The 11809-nt window shown below is 31.5% G+C and overlaps 1 protein-coding gene across 1 annotated transcript in view; it reads left to right on the top strand.

Annotated features, from left to right (window-relative positions):
• Nucleotides 1-200: 200 nt before the first annotated feature.
• The window catches only part of LOC136834851 (zwei Ig domain protein zig-8-like), a 39386-nt gene continuing 27777 nt past the window's right edge, over nt 201-11809 (top strand). Inside the window, exon 1 of the mRNA XM_067097640.1 lies at nt 201-535. The gene's annotated coding sequence lies outside the window, so the exon portion shown is untranslated. The remainder of the gene's footprint in view (nt 536-11809) is intronic.

Genomic DNA, 11809 nt, shown 5'->3' with positions numbered 1-11809 from the left:
TACAAGATTACATTGCATAACAGATTACACTACCTACAAGATTACATTGCGTAGGAGATTACACTACCCAGAAGATTACATTGCCAGTCTACTGGTCAACGGTGCGTCCGATTTCCCCAACTATTTTTCACGGCAAAGGAACCTTAAGAATCGTTTGGCCAAATCCATAATAAAAGACTCCACACTGGGGCCGTGGCAAATAAATAAATAAGTAGATAAATAAGTAAATAATCTTCGTTGTCTCTTCGGAACTTTTTTCTACCCCGTAGCGGAAAGCTAAAAAAATAAATAAATAAATAAATACTTAGGACTTGGTCCGATAGGGGAAGTTGGGGGGAAAAGCCGCCCTTATACTGGCACTATGTCGGTGGCGGCAAGTTCAGTTTTGCCCTGGCCGTTGTCGAGTGAGGACGTGCCGCTGCCGCCGCCGCCGTCGGCTCCCGAGTGCCACCATCCATTCCCGCTCTCGCTGCAGTGCATTTCGCGGAAATGCTCTGATTCGGAGATGTGATTAGATTCGCGTCGAGTCGTATCGGTAGCTGTTACGTGGTTGTGGTGCCAAACCTGTTGTGATTAGATTTAATTTAACTTTTAATAAGAATTGTTTAAGCAGGCGTGTATCGAGTGTGGTTTGGACTTAAGATTGACAATGAACAAATTGGAAATATCAGTGATTGCTAAGAAATGCAAAATAATCTTCTGCCTTAAATGATTGTTATGTTATGATAATTCTCCGGAAATATTAAAAAAAAAATCAGCTTTATTTTTGGGAGCAAAATAACTTAAATTCTGTGCACTTTCGAATGCAATATATATATATATATATATATATATATATATATATATATATATATATATATATATATATATATATATATATATATATATATATATATATATATATATATATATATACAGTATATATATATATATATATCTATATATACATACATACATACATACATACATACATACATACATACATACATACATACATACATACATACTAAAAACAATAATTCATTAATTATAACTTTCTGAGAGAAATTGAAAATAAATTTGTCAGATTAAACGATAATTTTTGGAGAGAAAAATGACTGACATTTTTTGCTCTATGAAATGTAAAGAATATTGTCCCCTCTACATAATAAAACAATAAAACATTTATTATGGCTTTATGAAAAATAAAAAAAGCAAGAAATACATTTAGCAGTGGCAGAGTATACTTACTATTCTGTGTAAAATTGGCGTCTTAAGACATTCCCCTGCTTTTTACGCATTCCGCATGGAAATATATTCAAATTATTCTGCGTCTAAAAAAAGAGAAATATTTTAGAAAGTAGAAATACTAAAAAAAATTGTCAGAGTTGTGTACTTGATAAATATGAGGACTCATGCTGCCGTTGTATGGTAATAATTTACATTCATGAGCGTTTACGCATACATGCATACATGAATACCCTCCTCCCTCCCCCGCTCTCTCTCTCTCTCTCTTTCTTTGTGCGTTATTTAAATACAGTCGACGCTTTTTGGCGGCGAATAGAATTCTTTGTTCGGATAAAATTCTAGATTGCTTTATTCCTGTTTTTCTTTATGATTAGATGACGTGCTTTTAACTTTTTAAAAATTAATCGCTCTCTCTCTCTCTCTCTCTCTCTCTCTCTCTCTCTCTCTCTCTCTCTCTCTCTGAACCATTATTCGTTCAGCCACTTTGTCTCTACTTGGGTATATATATATATATATATATATATATACTGTATATATATATACATAAATGTATATATATTAACAGAAGGATACGTACACACGTAAATGTGAGTGGAAATCATAAGGGAGTTATTTGCCTTTTGTCTCAATATTGAATTAATATTTTCTACTCTCTCATGTACCGTAATATCTCCTTATTGTATTACTCAAAATAATAATAATAATAATAATAATAATAATAATAATAATAATAATAATAATAATAATAATAATAATAATAATAATAATATTTCCACTTGTATAAATGGGAGTATATCAGACTACCGGCTAATAAGTACAAAGGTAAACAGCCATAAAATTCAATGAAATGTAATTAATAAACCATAATACAAATGACACCGATGGAAGCTCTCGTACGAGCGAGCTGTTCAAATTATTACGTTTATATAATTACGGTTTTTTTTACTGGGGGGGGGGTGCGGTTGGGACTTCCAGTAACGCGTAGTTAACGGCGAGGAGTGTTAGAGAGAATATAAGCGTAACGATGTATTCTGATACGGGAGAATTCGCGCGATTTCTTTATTTGCATGGAGATTTGATTATGTGTATATATGTCTGTGTATGTATATATGTATGTATAAATATTATAATACATTTATATATTTATGTATATATATAAATATTTGTGTACATGTATGTATATATATGTATATAAATTTGTATGTATTTATATACATATATATACGTATATCCAGTATATATATATATATATGTGTGTGTGTGTATATTTGTATATATGTATATATAAACACATGCATATATACATATACAAATATATATATATATATATATATATATATATATATATATATATATATATATATATATATATATATATAAACATATCTTTGTGTGCGCGTTCATGTGTGTGTGTTTGTACAGAGTTAATGAAAAGACTGGTTGTGAATGAAATGTAGAATGGTTAATATTTGCAGAGGATAGAGTGCAGTGACAAGCGAAAGTGTTAAAAAGTGCTCCCTAGACAAGAAAGATGGACATAGATTTACGCAAGAGAAAGGTTATTATGAAAGTAAACGTAGACTAAGAACACGTAAGGGGAGTCACACATTAGTTACAGCAAGGGAGGTGGTGGGATGTGTGTAAAAGTTAGGCAGAAAGTGTCCATGGAAGCAAAGGTAGGACTCTGCAAAGAGATGGTTAAGCCAACTCTCCTCTATGGGAGTGAAGTGTGGATTGTGAATGCCGTGAGCTGAAGGAGGGACCAGTGTTTGGAGATGATTAAGTTATGTGAAAGTGTTAGGAAGTGTTAGGAGTGAAAGATATACCAAGGGCTAGTTGGAGAGTTTGAAATGGGAATTGGAAAGTAAGGGCCACCACACTAGAGAGTGTATGCAAGAAAGGTGAGTGGCGCAGTATTGGTGTTGTGGGAAGGTTTCTGCAATAGAATTCATCCATCCACGACTCAGCTGTTATAATGTGAATGTGCCAGTGATCATTGTCTTGTCCTATTATTCCATATATATAACTATAATATATATATATATATATATATATATATATATATATATATATATATATATATATATATATATATATATATATATATATAACTATACATATGTGAATACATATATATATATATAGAATAATAGAACCTCATTTAAACAGGATGGTGTCTAACGGAGGTTTTATCAGCAAAAGTTACAAGCTTTCAAGGACTAAGCTGTCCCCATCGTCTGGTAGCCGTGAAAATCTCTGGTAGATACTATCCTGTTTGAATGAGGACCTGTTACTCTTTGTATGAATGCGCAGCACAATTATGCAAGTGATCAAATATTTGCATTTATATACATAAAGATAGACAGATAAATATGGATATATATCAGCTCACGTACACTCGTTCGTCCAAGTTCCTCCAGTCCATGTTCCTATAAATATATTTATCTGAGCAAATTCCATTAATGCACTCACTCACAAAAACGCACAATGGACTCGTTCCCTCATACGTATCCATCGACGGACTGAATACACACTGAATATCCCACCAGTCGACAAGCAATGTATCTTTTCCCTTGGAGGATAACATAGAGTAATGGGACTCTTATGGGAATGAACGTCGTGTTCAACTATCAAGTTTATGAGATTCCAGCATACGCTACTTTCTGGTCGGAAGCTCTATTTTTTGGAGAGAGAGAGAGAGAGAGAGAGAGAGAGAGAGAGAGAGAGAGAGAGAGAGAGAGAGAGAGAGAAGTGCTGAAGGCTGCAGGTGGCGAGGAAGATGGAATAAAAGTAGTAAATGTCGAAAGAAGAGGGGAGAAATTGAAGAGAGTGTTGAATGAACAGTTATTCCATAAAGGAGGCATGGCTGAAAAGGATGAATGGGGAAATGAAGAACAGAATTTTGGAGAGAGAGAGAGAGAGAGAGAGAGAGAGAGAGAGAGAGAGAGAAGTGCTGAAGGCTGCAGGTGGCGAGGAGAGTGGAATAAAAGTAGTAAATGTCGAAAGAAGAGGGGAGAAACTGAAGAGACTGTTTAAAGAACAATTATTCCATAAAGGAGGCATGGCTGAAAAGGATAAATGGTGAAATGAAGAACAGAATTGATAATGCAGGCACGACGAGAATTTCAGGATAAACCCGGGCAAATGCTCTAGAGTAAAGAGATGTTGTTCAGAGAGGTAAATGCCTAGAGAAGGGTTAATGAGTAAATGGGTTCTAGAGTAAAAAAAAAAAGGCTAATGGATGCATGCTGTGCTCAGAGACTGCAGACCAGTGAAGAGTTTCTGACCTGTGAACTATAGTAGAGAGGTAGAACTGAATGATGTAGAGTAGAAAGGTTTATCTTAATTGAGAAATGACTTTGGATGGGAGGTAATTAAGAAGTGGGAGATTTAGAAGGCACCAAAATTTTTAAATTAATAATTATGACGCTCAGGTACGCAGGGAAAATGTTCAGTAGCTGACCAGTATGTGTAATGTCTTCCCGGGTGATAGATAGGTTCCTCAAAAATTGCGTTGAAGGAATAACTATTTTTTTGTACTGAGGAATGTGACTAAGAATTATAAGATCGTAATTATTGTTATACAAGGGGAAAGTATATAGTGGGATTACATTTGAGAAAGTAAAACAGTTGAACGAAGGTTTTATAAAGAAATAAAAACGTGAGTTTTGAAAGGAAAGATATGGAGATCAAGTGCTTTCTTTTTATGAAACTATCATTTCAGAAGTTTGAGAGAAAAGAGAAAAAGCTTGATGTACAGAGCATGGACGCTGGGAAAAAATTAAATTGACAGAGTTGCAATCTGGATTTTGAGAGTACTGCTCGTGACTATTTGCCTGGTAAAAATTGGGAACATGGAACTTTTTCTTGAAACTGCTTCTGTATTTTTGAGAGAGAGAGAGAGAGAGAGAGAGAGAGAGAGAGAGAGAGAGAGAGAGAGAGAGAGAGAGAGAGAGAAAAATAATCTGGATTTTGAGATTACTATTATACGTAACTATTTGTCTGGTAAAAATTGGAGGTGTGGAACTTTTACTTGAAACTGCTTCTGTGTGTGTGTGTGTGTGTGTGTGTGTGTGTGTGTGTGTGTGTTTGTATGAGAGAGAGAGAGAGATGGGCACTGGGTGAGTGGTGAGAAAGAGACTACATTCAACTATAGAAAGCACAAACTGCGTTCAGTTAAATAAAACGCAACCTATATTCAGTTACAGAAAACTGGAAATATTTTCACTCATAGAAATCACAAACTATATCCAGTTATAGGTTATTGAAATATTTCCAAAGTTAGACACCCCCCACCCTTCCCAACCTTCGAGTCATATCATCTCTCATATTTCGTGCATCTGTGGACGAAACTGCATATGAAATGCAACAAAATACTGAACTATAAGCAAATCAAATCCAGGGACATGCATTCCGTCACCTCTTGACGACTGGCTGAGGAGAATTTCCTCCCTGAATAAGGCAGGTCTCGCGGCTTCTTGTGAATTCCTTAAATTTTACATTTGGATTTAATAAAACACTTTTTATTATTATTATTATTATTATTATTATTTTTTTTTTTTTTTTTTTTTTTAATGCTGTAATGCTTTAAAAATAAAGAATTTCTGTTGTAAGAAATACGCTGTTTCATCCATCGAAATATGAACGTTGGACAATTATTAAATAATATTGATTTGCAGGAAAAGCGAATTATTAGAAGAACTGAGAAAACTCGGTATAAAATCAATTCGCAATATGCAGCCATTTCATTCAAAAAAACTATTATTATTATTATTATTATTATTATTATTATTATTATTATTATTATTATTATTATTATTATTATTATTCTAAGCAACTGTTTGGGGTGGTCGTTTATTATTATTATTATTATTATTATTATTATTATTATTATTATTATTATTATTATTTTGTGCATTGTATTGTCTTTAAACTTTCTATCCCCGTATATGGCCCTGACCTGAAAAAATATTATTATTATTATTATTATTATTATTATTATTATTATTATTATTATTATTATTATTCATTGTTTCAAGGAAGGAAGAGTTCTGTCCTTTCATAAATGCAATTAGTATATATACTCTCCTTTCTATTTTCGAGAAAAGTAAGAACTTCGCTTCCTCTCATGGAAAAAGGGTATATATATTTTCTCCATTTCCGGAAGAAACAGAGAGAGAAAGTTACGTACACTGAGGGAAGAGGAAAACTTATACTTTCTTTTTTCTTAGAAAGAATGACTTTTTCCTCAAATGGAGAGGAATTTGTTTTCTTCTTCGGAAGAGATAAGGAGAGAATAATTCTTCTCCTTTTGATTGGTTTGGAATCTACTTTCTTTTTTTTTTACTTTCTTTGTTAGAAAGGAGAGGAATTCATCATCCCGTTGGAACAGTTAGAAAGTAACTCCCATATTTTTGCTATAGGAGTATCAGTCTTCGCGTTTGTAGATAAAAAAAATATCCTCTGTTTTTGAAGTGAGGAAAATTGGACTTCAGTTTAGCAAAGAAAAATTTTTACTTTGTATTTTGTAGACATGAGAACTCACTTCATTCTTTTTAGAATATCAAAAGTCACCTTCTGTCTACGGAAAAAAGATATGAATTGTTGAAATTCTGGAAAAGTGAAATTTGCTTTTTTTTTTATTTTTTTTGGTAGAGAAGTCATGTGCCACCTTTCATGTTCGAATGCTGGATGACGGGAGAAAGTCTGCTTTCTTTTTAGTGAAAGTTATGATAGAAAGTTAAGCTCTTTGTCTAAGAAAAATACGCGTGTAATTTTCCCCGATAATTGAAAGACCCCAAACGTATCAAGATTATTATTATTATTATTATTATTATTATTATTATTATTATTATTATTATTATTATTATTATTATTAGCTTTCCTTCAGCGTATTATTCTTTTTCTTTATTTTTAGAATATATTATTATTATTACTATTATTATTATTATTATTATTATTATATTATTATTATTATTATTATTATTATTATTATTATTATTATTATTATTATGCAGAAGACAATACCTCTATTCATATAGAACAGGCCTACAGGGGCCACTAACTTGAAATTCAAGCTTCCTGTGAATATGGTGTCCATTTGAAAGAAATCACAGAAAACAACAGAAAATACGGACAGAAGCGATCATTTATTAGAAAAAGAAAAAAGATAAATAAACATATTAATACAAAATAGAGAAAAATATAAATCAATTAGTGAAGTACAAGGAGAACTGTTTTAAGGGAAGCAATGCATCGCATCTTCGCCTGAACTTTAGAGGTTCCAATTACGCGACATCGTCAGGGAGGAGTCTGTTCCACAGACTTTGATTTTGTTGAACAGACGATTCGAAAAAATGTCGATATAACAGAAAATCCTGGAGATTGATGACACATTAGTTTTAAAATCAAATAAATCATTTTAATTCCGCGCGGACAAGGCTTCGACACAAACACACACACATTTCGCCTGATGCAAAATCGCTACAATTTTTGTTTTCCGGGGTGGGGGGCGCGGGGTGAGGGGGTGAATGAATTCAGCTGGATAATTAGTCTTTGATTGAATTAGTGTTTTTTGATTCTCGGCTTCTAAAAGATTTACTGCGTTGCTTTTTGTGTTTGTGTTTGAATTTGCACGGATTTTAATCTCCGGATTTACGCAATGGCGGGATTCCAAATGCGTTTGAAACCCCCCAATATAATATAAATCCGGAGATGAAATCTATGTTGTAAATGGAAGTTTATTCATAAAAGAGAGAGAGAGAGAGAGAGAGGGAGAGAGAGAGAGAGAGAGAGAGAGAGAGAGAGAGAGAGAGAGAGAGAGAGAGAGTTGCATTTGTTATGAAAAATAGCAGCAATGAAGTAGTTGAAATCGGGATTTAACAGATAATTACGAAATACGTATTATAGAGAATCTCTTCTAAAACGACATGAGATTTTGGGGAGGCTTTGGGATTTAATGAAATTTTCATAAATGGGATTGACGATTCATACGTATATGTGTACAAGTATATGTATGTATATATATTTTGTGCATGTATGTATGTATTTATATATGTATTATACGTATGCATATATATAAATATATATTTATATATATATATATATATATATATATATATATATATATATATATATACCATACAATATATGTATATATATGTAGATATGTATGTATATATATATATATATATATATATATATATATATATATATATATATATATATATATGTGTGTGTTCGTGTGCGTGTCAATGGCGCAAGTAAAGTAAAATAAATGAATTAAATATCTGTATTTTAGTCTGATGGCCAACGCGTTCTGCGCCCGAAGTGGCAAAAAGAAATTCTTCATTTCAATTCCCATTCGGATTTTTTAAAGAAGTGCAGTTGAAATCCGATCCAAAAATATTAGGAATTCGAAAAGTTGAGCGTTCATCGTATGGCTGTTTCGTATGTGTGTGTATATATATATATATATATATATATATATATATATATATATATATATATATATATATATATATATATATATATATATATATATATATATATATATATATATATATATATATATATATATATATATGTATATATATGTAATCTTTATTTCACTGATTGATGTGACAAATGTAACTGTCGTCGCAATTGCCTTGGTCATTAACTTTGAATAATTTATTTAGCACTGCAGTTTGGTCTCTCATAGCTACCGGAGTTGCCAACGTCTGAATTACGTTCATTTTCATAAAATGCCAAATTTATTTGTATTCCTTAAAAAAACAGATTAAAATTAATATTCATTATACAATTTATACATTTTTGTAAATGTGTCCATACATTAGATCCATGAAATTAGACACGCAACCTAATGAATATTAAAATGAATACTGATTAATTATTCATAATTAAATACTCTCTTTTGTTATAAGAACCAGTTTTTTTTTCATAAAACAAAACATTACCTCATTAAATAATAATAATAATAATAATAATAATAATAATAATAATAATAATAATAATAATAATAATAATTAAAAGCCAACCAGAAATAGAGCTTCAAAATATGTATAATAAAATCCGAAACTGAAAAAAATTTTGATACAAGCTAAATTGAAATATATTTCCCTTGCTGTCAATGTCATCTGATTGGCTGAAATTGTCGTAAAATATATATAATCTAGAAATCTGTACCGGATTTTCTACTTCTACTTCTACTGGCATATAAATCCGGCCAAACACGACGGATTCAGTAATCCTCTTGCTTGGATTCAGACCTGATTTTTCACATGCAGTAAATGTGCCTCGCTGCGGAACTTCTCCAAAGTTCCAGAGGTCCTTTGTTCCTCACACCGTTGGACTGTGGAACAACGTCCCAGAGGATATTGTGCAATTGGAACTTCTTCAGAAGTTCAAGCGAAGACGCAATGCGTTGCTACCCTAATACTATTCTTGTTGCATTTCAATACATTTTTTGTCTATTTACTTATTTAATCATTTATCTTTTTTTTTCTTTTTTAATAAGTGTGATCTCTTTTTTCTGAATTTCACTTTACTTCCTCTTACTTCTTGCTAATGAACACCTTAATATTCTTTGGAAGCTTGAATGTCAAGCCAGTGGCCCCTTTGGTGGGCTTGATCCACATGAATAGGTTTCATCTACTGAATAATAATAATAATAATAATAATAATAATAATAATAATAATAATAATAATAATAATAATAATAATAATAATTTTCGAAAAATCTACTTTGCTATTTTTGAAATGGCCAATGTTCTAAGGCAAAACAGTAACCTATCCTGTGTAGTATTTTAATCTTAGCTGTGTAAGGATAATAAATATGAGAGGTGGAATTCTTTGGCCTATTATGACTCATTGTTCCAAGGAAAGTGCTTTGTAGAGTTTGACTGAGAAAATAAGACTGATAGCAGGTTTGGTAGGGGAAGAGTAGTGTGGATTTGGACACAGATGACTGTATATAGATCCAGTGGATATAATGTGAGAAGAGTGAAATAAAGGGTGATAGATGTATGAAGTGCATGTTGACTAAGTGAAAATTCATAATAGGGACGATAGAATTCCAAAGTTTGAAGTATGCAGACCAATAGGTGAAGGAGGGTGTCTGTTGAGAGAAAATGCAGGTGGCGTGACGAAAACGAAGTGTAAGAGGTGAGTGACTGGTTCGGTAGGAAAATAGGTTTAGGACACGATGTTGATATTCTTATGAATGTCGTCATATATATATATATATATATATATATATATATATATATATATATATATATATATATATATATATATATATATATATATATATATATATTGCTGATATTTCATGAGGGTTTGAAATCATATTGCTTCAAAAAATATTCATTCATTCAGTTTTTTTATGTCACAGAAGTTTCAAAAACACGAAGAATAAGTTCTAACATGTTGACGATAATTAAAAAAAAATTTTAATCACTTCGTTTTGAATTTCCTACCAATACCTCTCGGGACTAATTATGATAATTACAATTATTATAAATGCAAAAATTCTGGAAATTTTAGAATGGCTCTCTCTCTCTCTCTCTCTCTCTCTCTCTCTCTCTCTCTCTCTCTCTCTCTCTCTCTCTCTCTCTCTACATGAATGGAAACATAAAATGCGTATGTATGCATCTTGGAATTATACACGCTTTGTTTGTATAATTCCATCTTCATAAAATGCATAGGAGCATTTGTATATGTATAGTGTACAATCATATGATCCATACATATACTCGTATAATTCCTCCTCATATAATGTATAGAAGCATTTGTATATGTATAGTGTACAATCATATAATGTATACATATAAAATTCCTCCTCATATAATGTACAGAAGCATTTTTATATGTATAATGTATAATCATATAATGTATACATATTTCATTCCCCTTCATATAATGTATAAAGGCATCTGTATATATACAATGTATAATCATACAGTGTATGCAGTCATGCTCGCAGTACTAAAAGAATCCAGAAAAACTAATATCCCAACAATAAAATTTGCATACGCCCTGCCAAGAAATTTCAATGGCTTATTTTTATTAAAAAAAATGAAATATGATTTTGATATTCTTTTGTACGTCGTCGAACGCGCCTTTTCTTGTTCTGACTTAGATTAGCATAATATGCATATCATTAGCCTGAACAAAAAATAAATAAATATATATGATTCATAGTTTTTGAGGAAACCCGGTCTAGAATTTTGTTGTACTTTTTTTTATATATATATATATATAAATCAGAACAAAACCCGAGACTTTTATTTTTTTGCGAGGAAATGAATTTGAATTTCAAGAGCTTTGAGCGAAAGAAGCGTTTGATAAATAATACCTATTTATTGAGCACACTGACTGAAATACGAAACATATATTTAGCAAGCTCAATGAAATATATGTTGTGTTCTACTGAAAGAAAAAAACTCATCCCTTCCCGAAACTTTTGTAATATGTGTAATTACAGCTTAATTACAGTCTTACTGCTGATAAATCACCCTCTTCCTCCACCTTACGATTAATATATAAAAAAAATTGTATTGTATAGAATACTATTTTACAC

Source organism: Macrobrachium rosenbergii, chromosome 54, assembly GCF_040412425.1.
Source record: "Macrobrachium rosenbergii isolate ZJJX-2024 chromosome 54, ASM4041242v1, whole genome shotgun sequence".
NCBI classification, from domain to species: domain Eukaryota; kingdom Metazoa; phylum Arthropoda; class Malacostraca; order Decapoda; family Palaemonidae; genus Macrobrachium; species Macrobrachium rosenbergii.
Note: the sequence above shows the minus strand (reverse complement) of the source record. Positions and strands in the feature narration are given on the sequence as shown.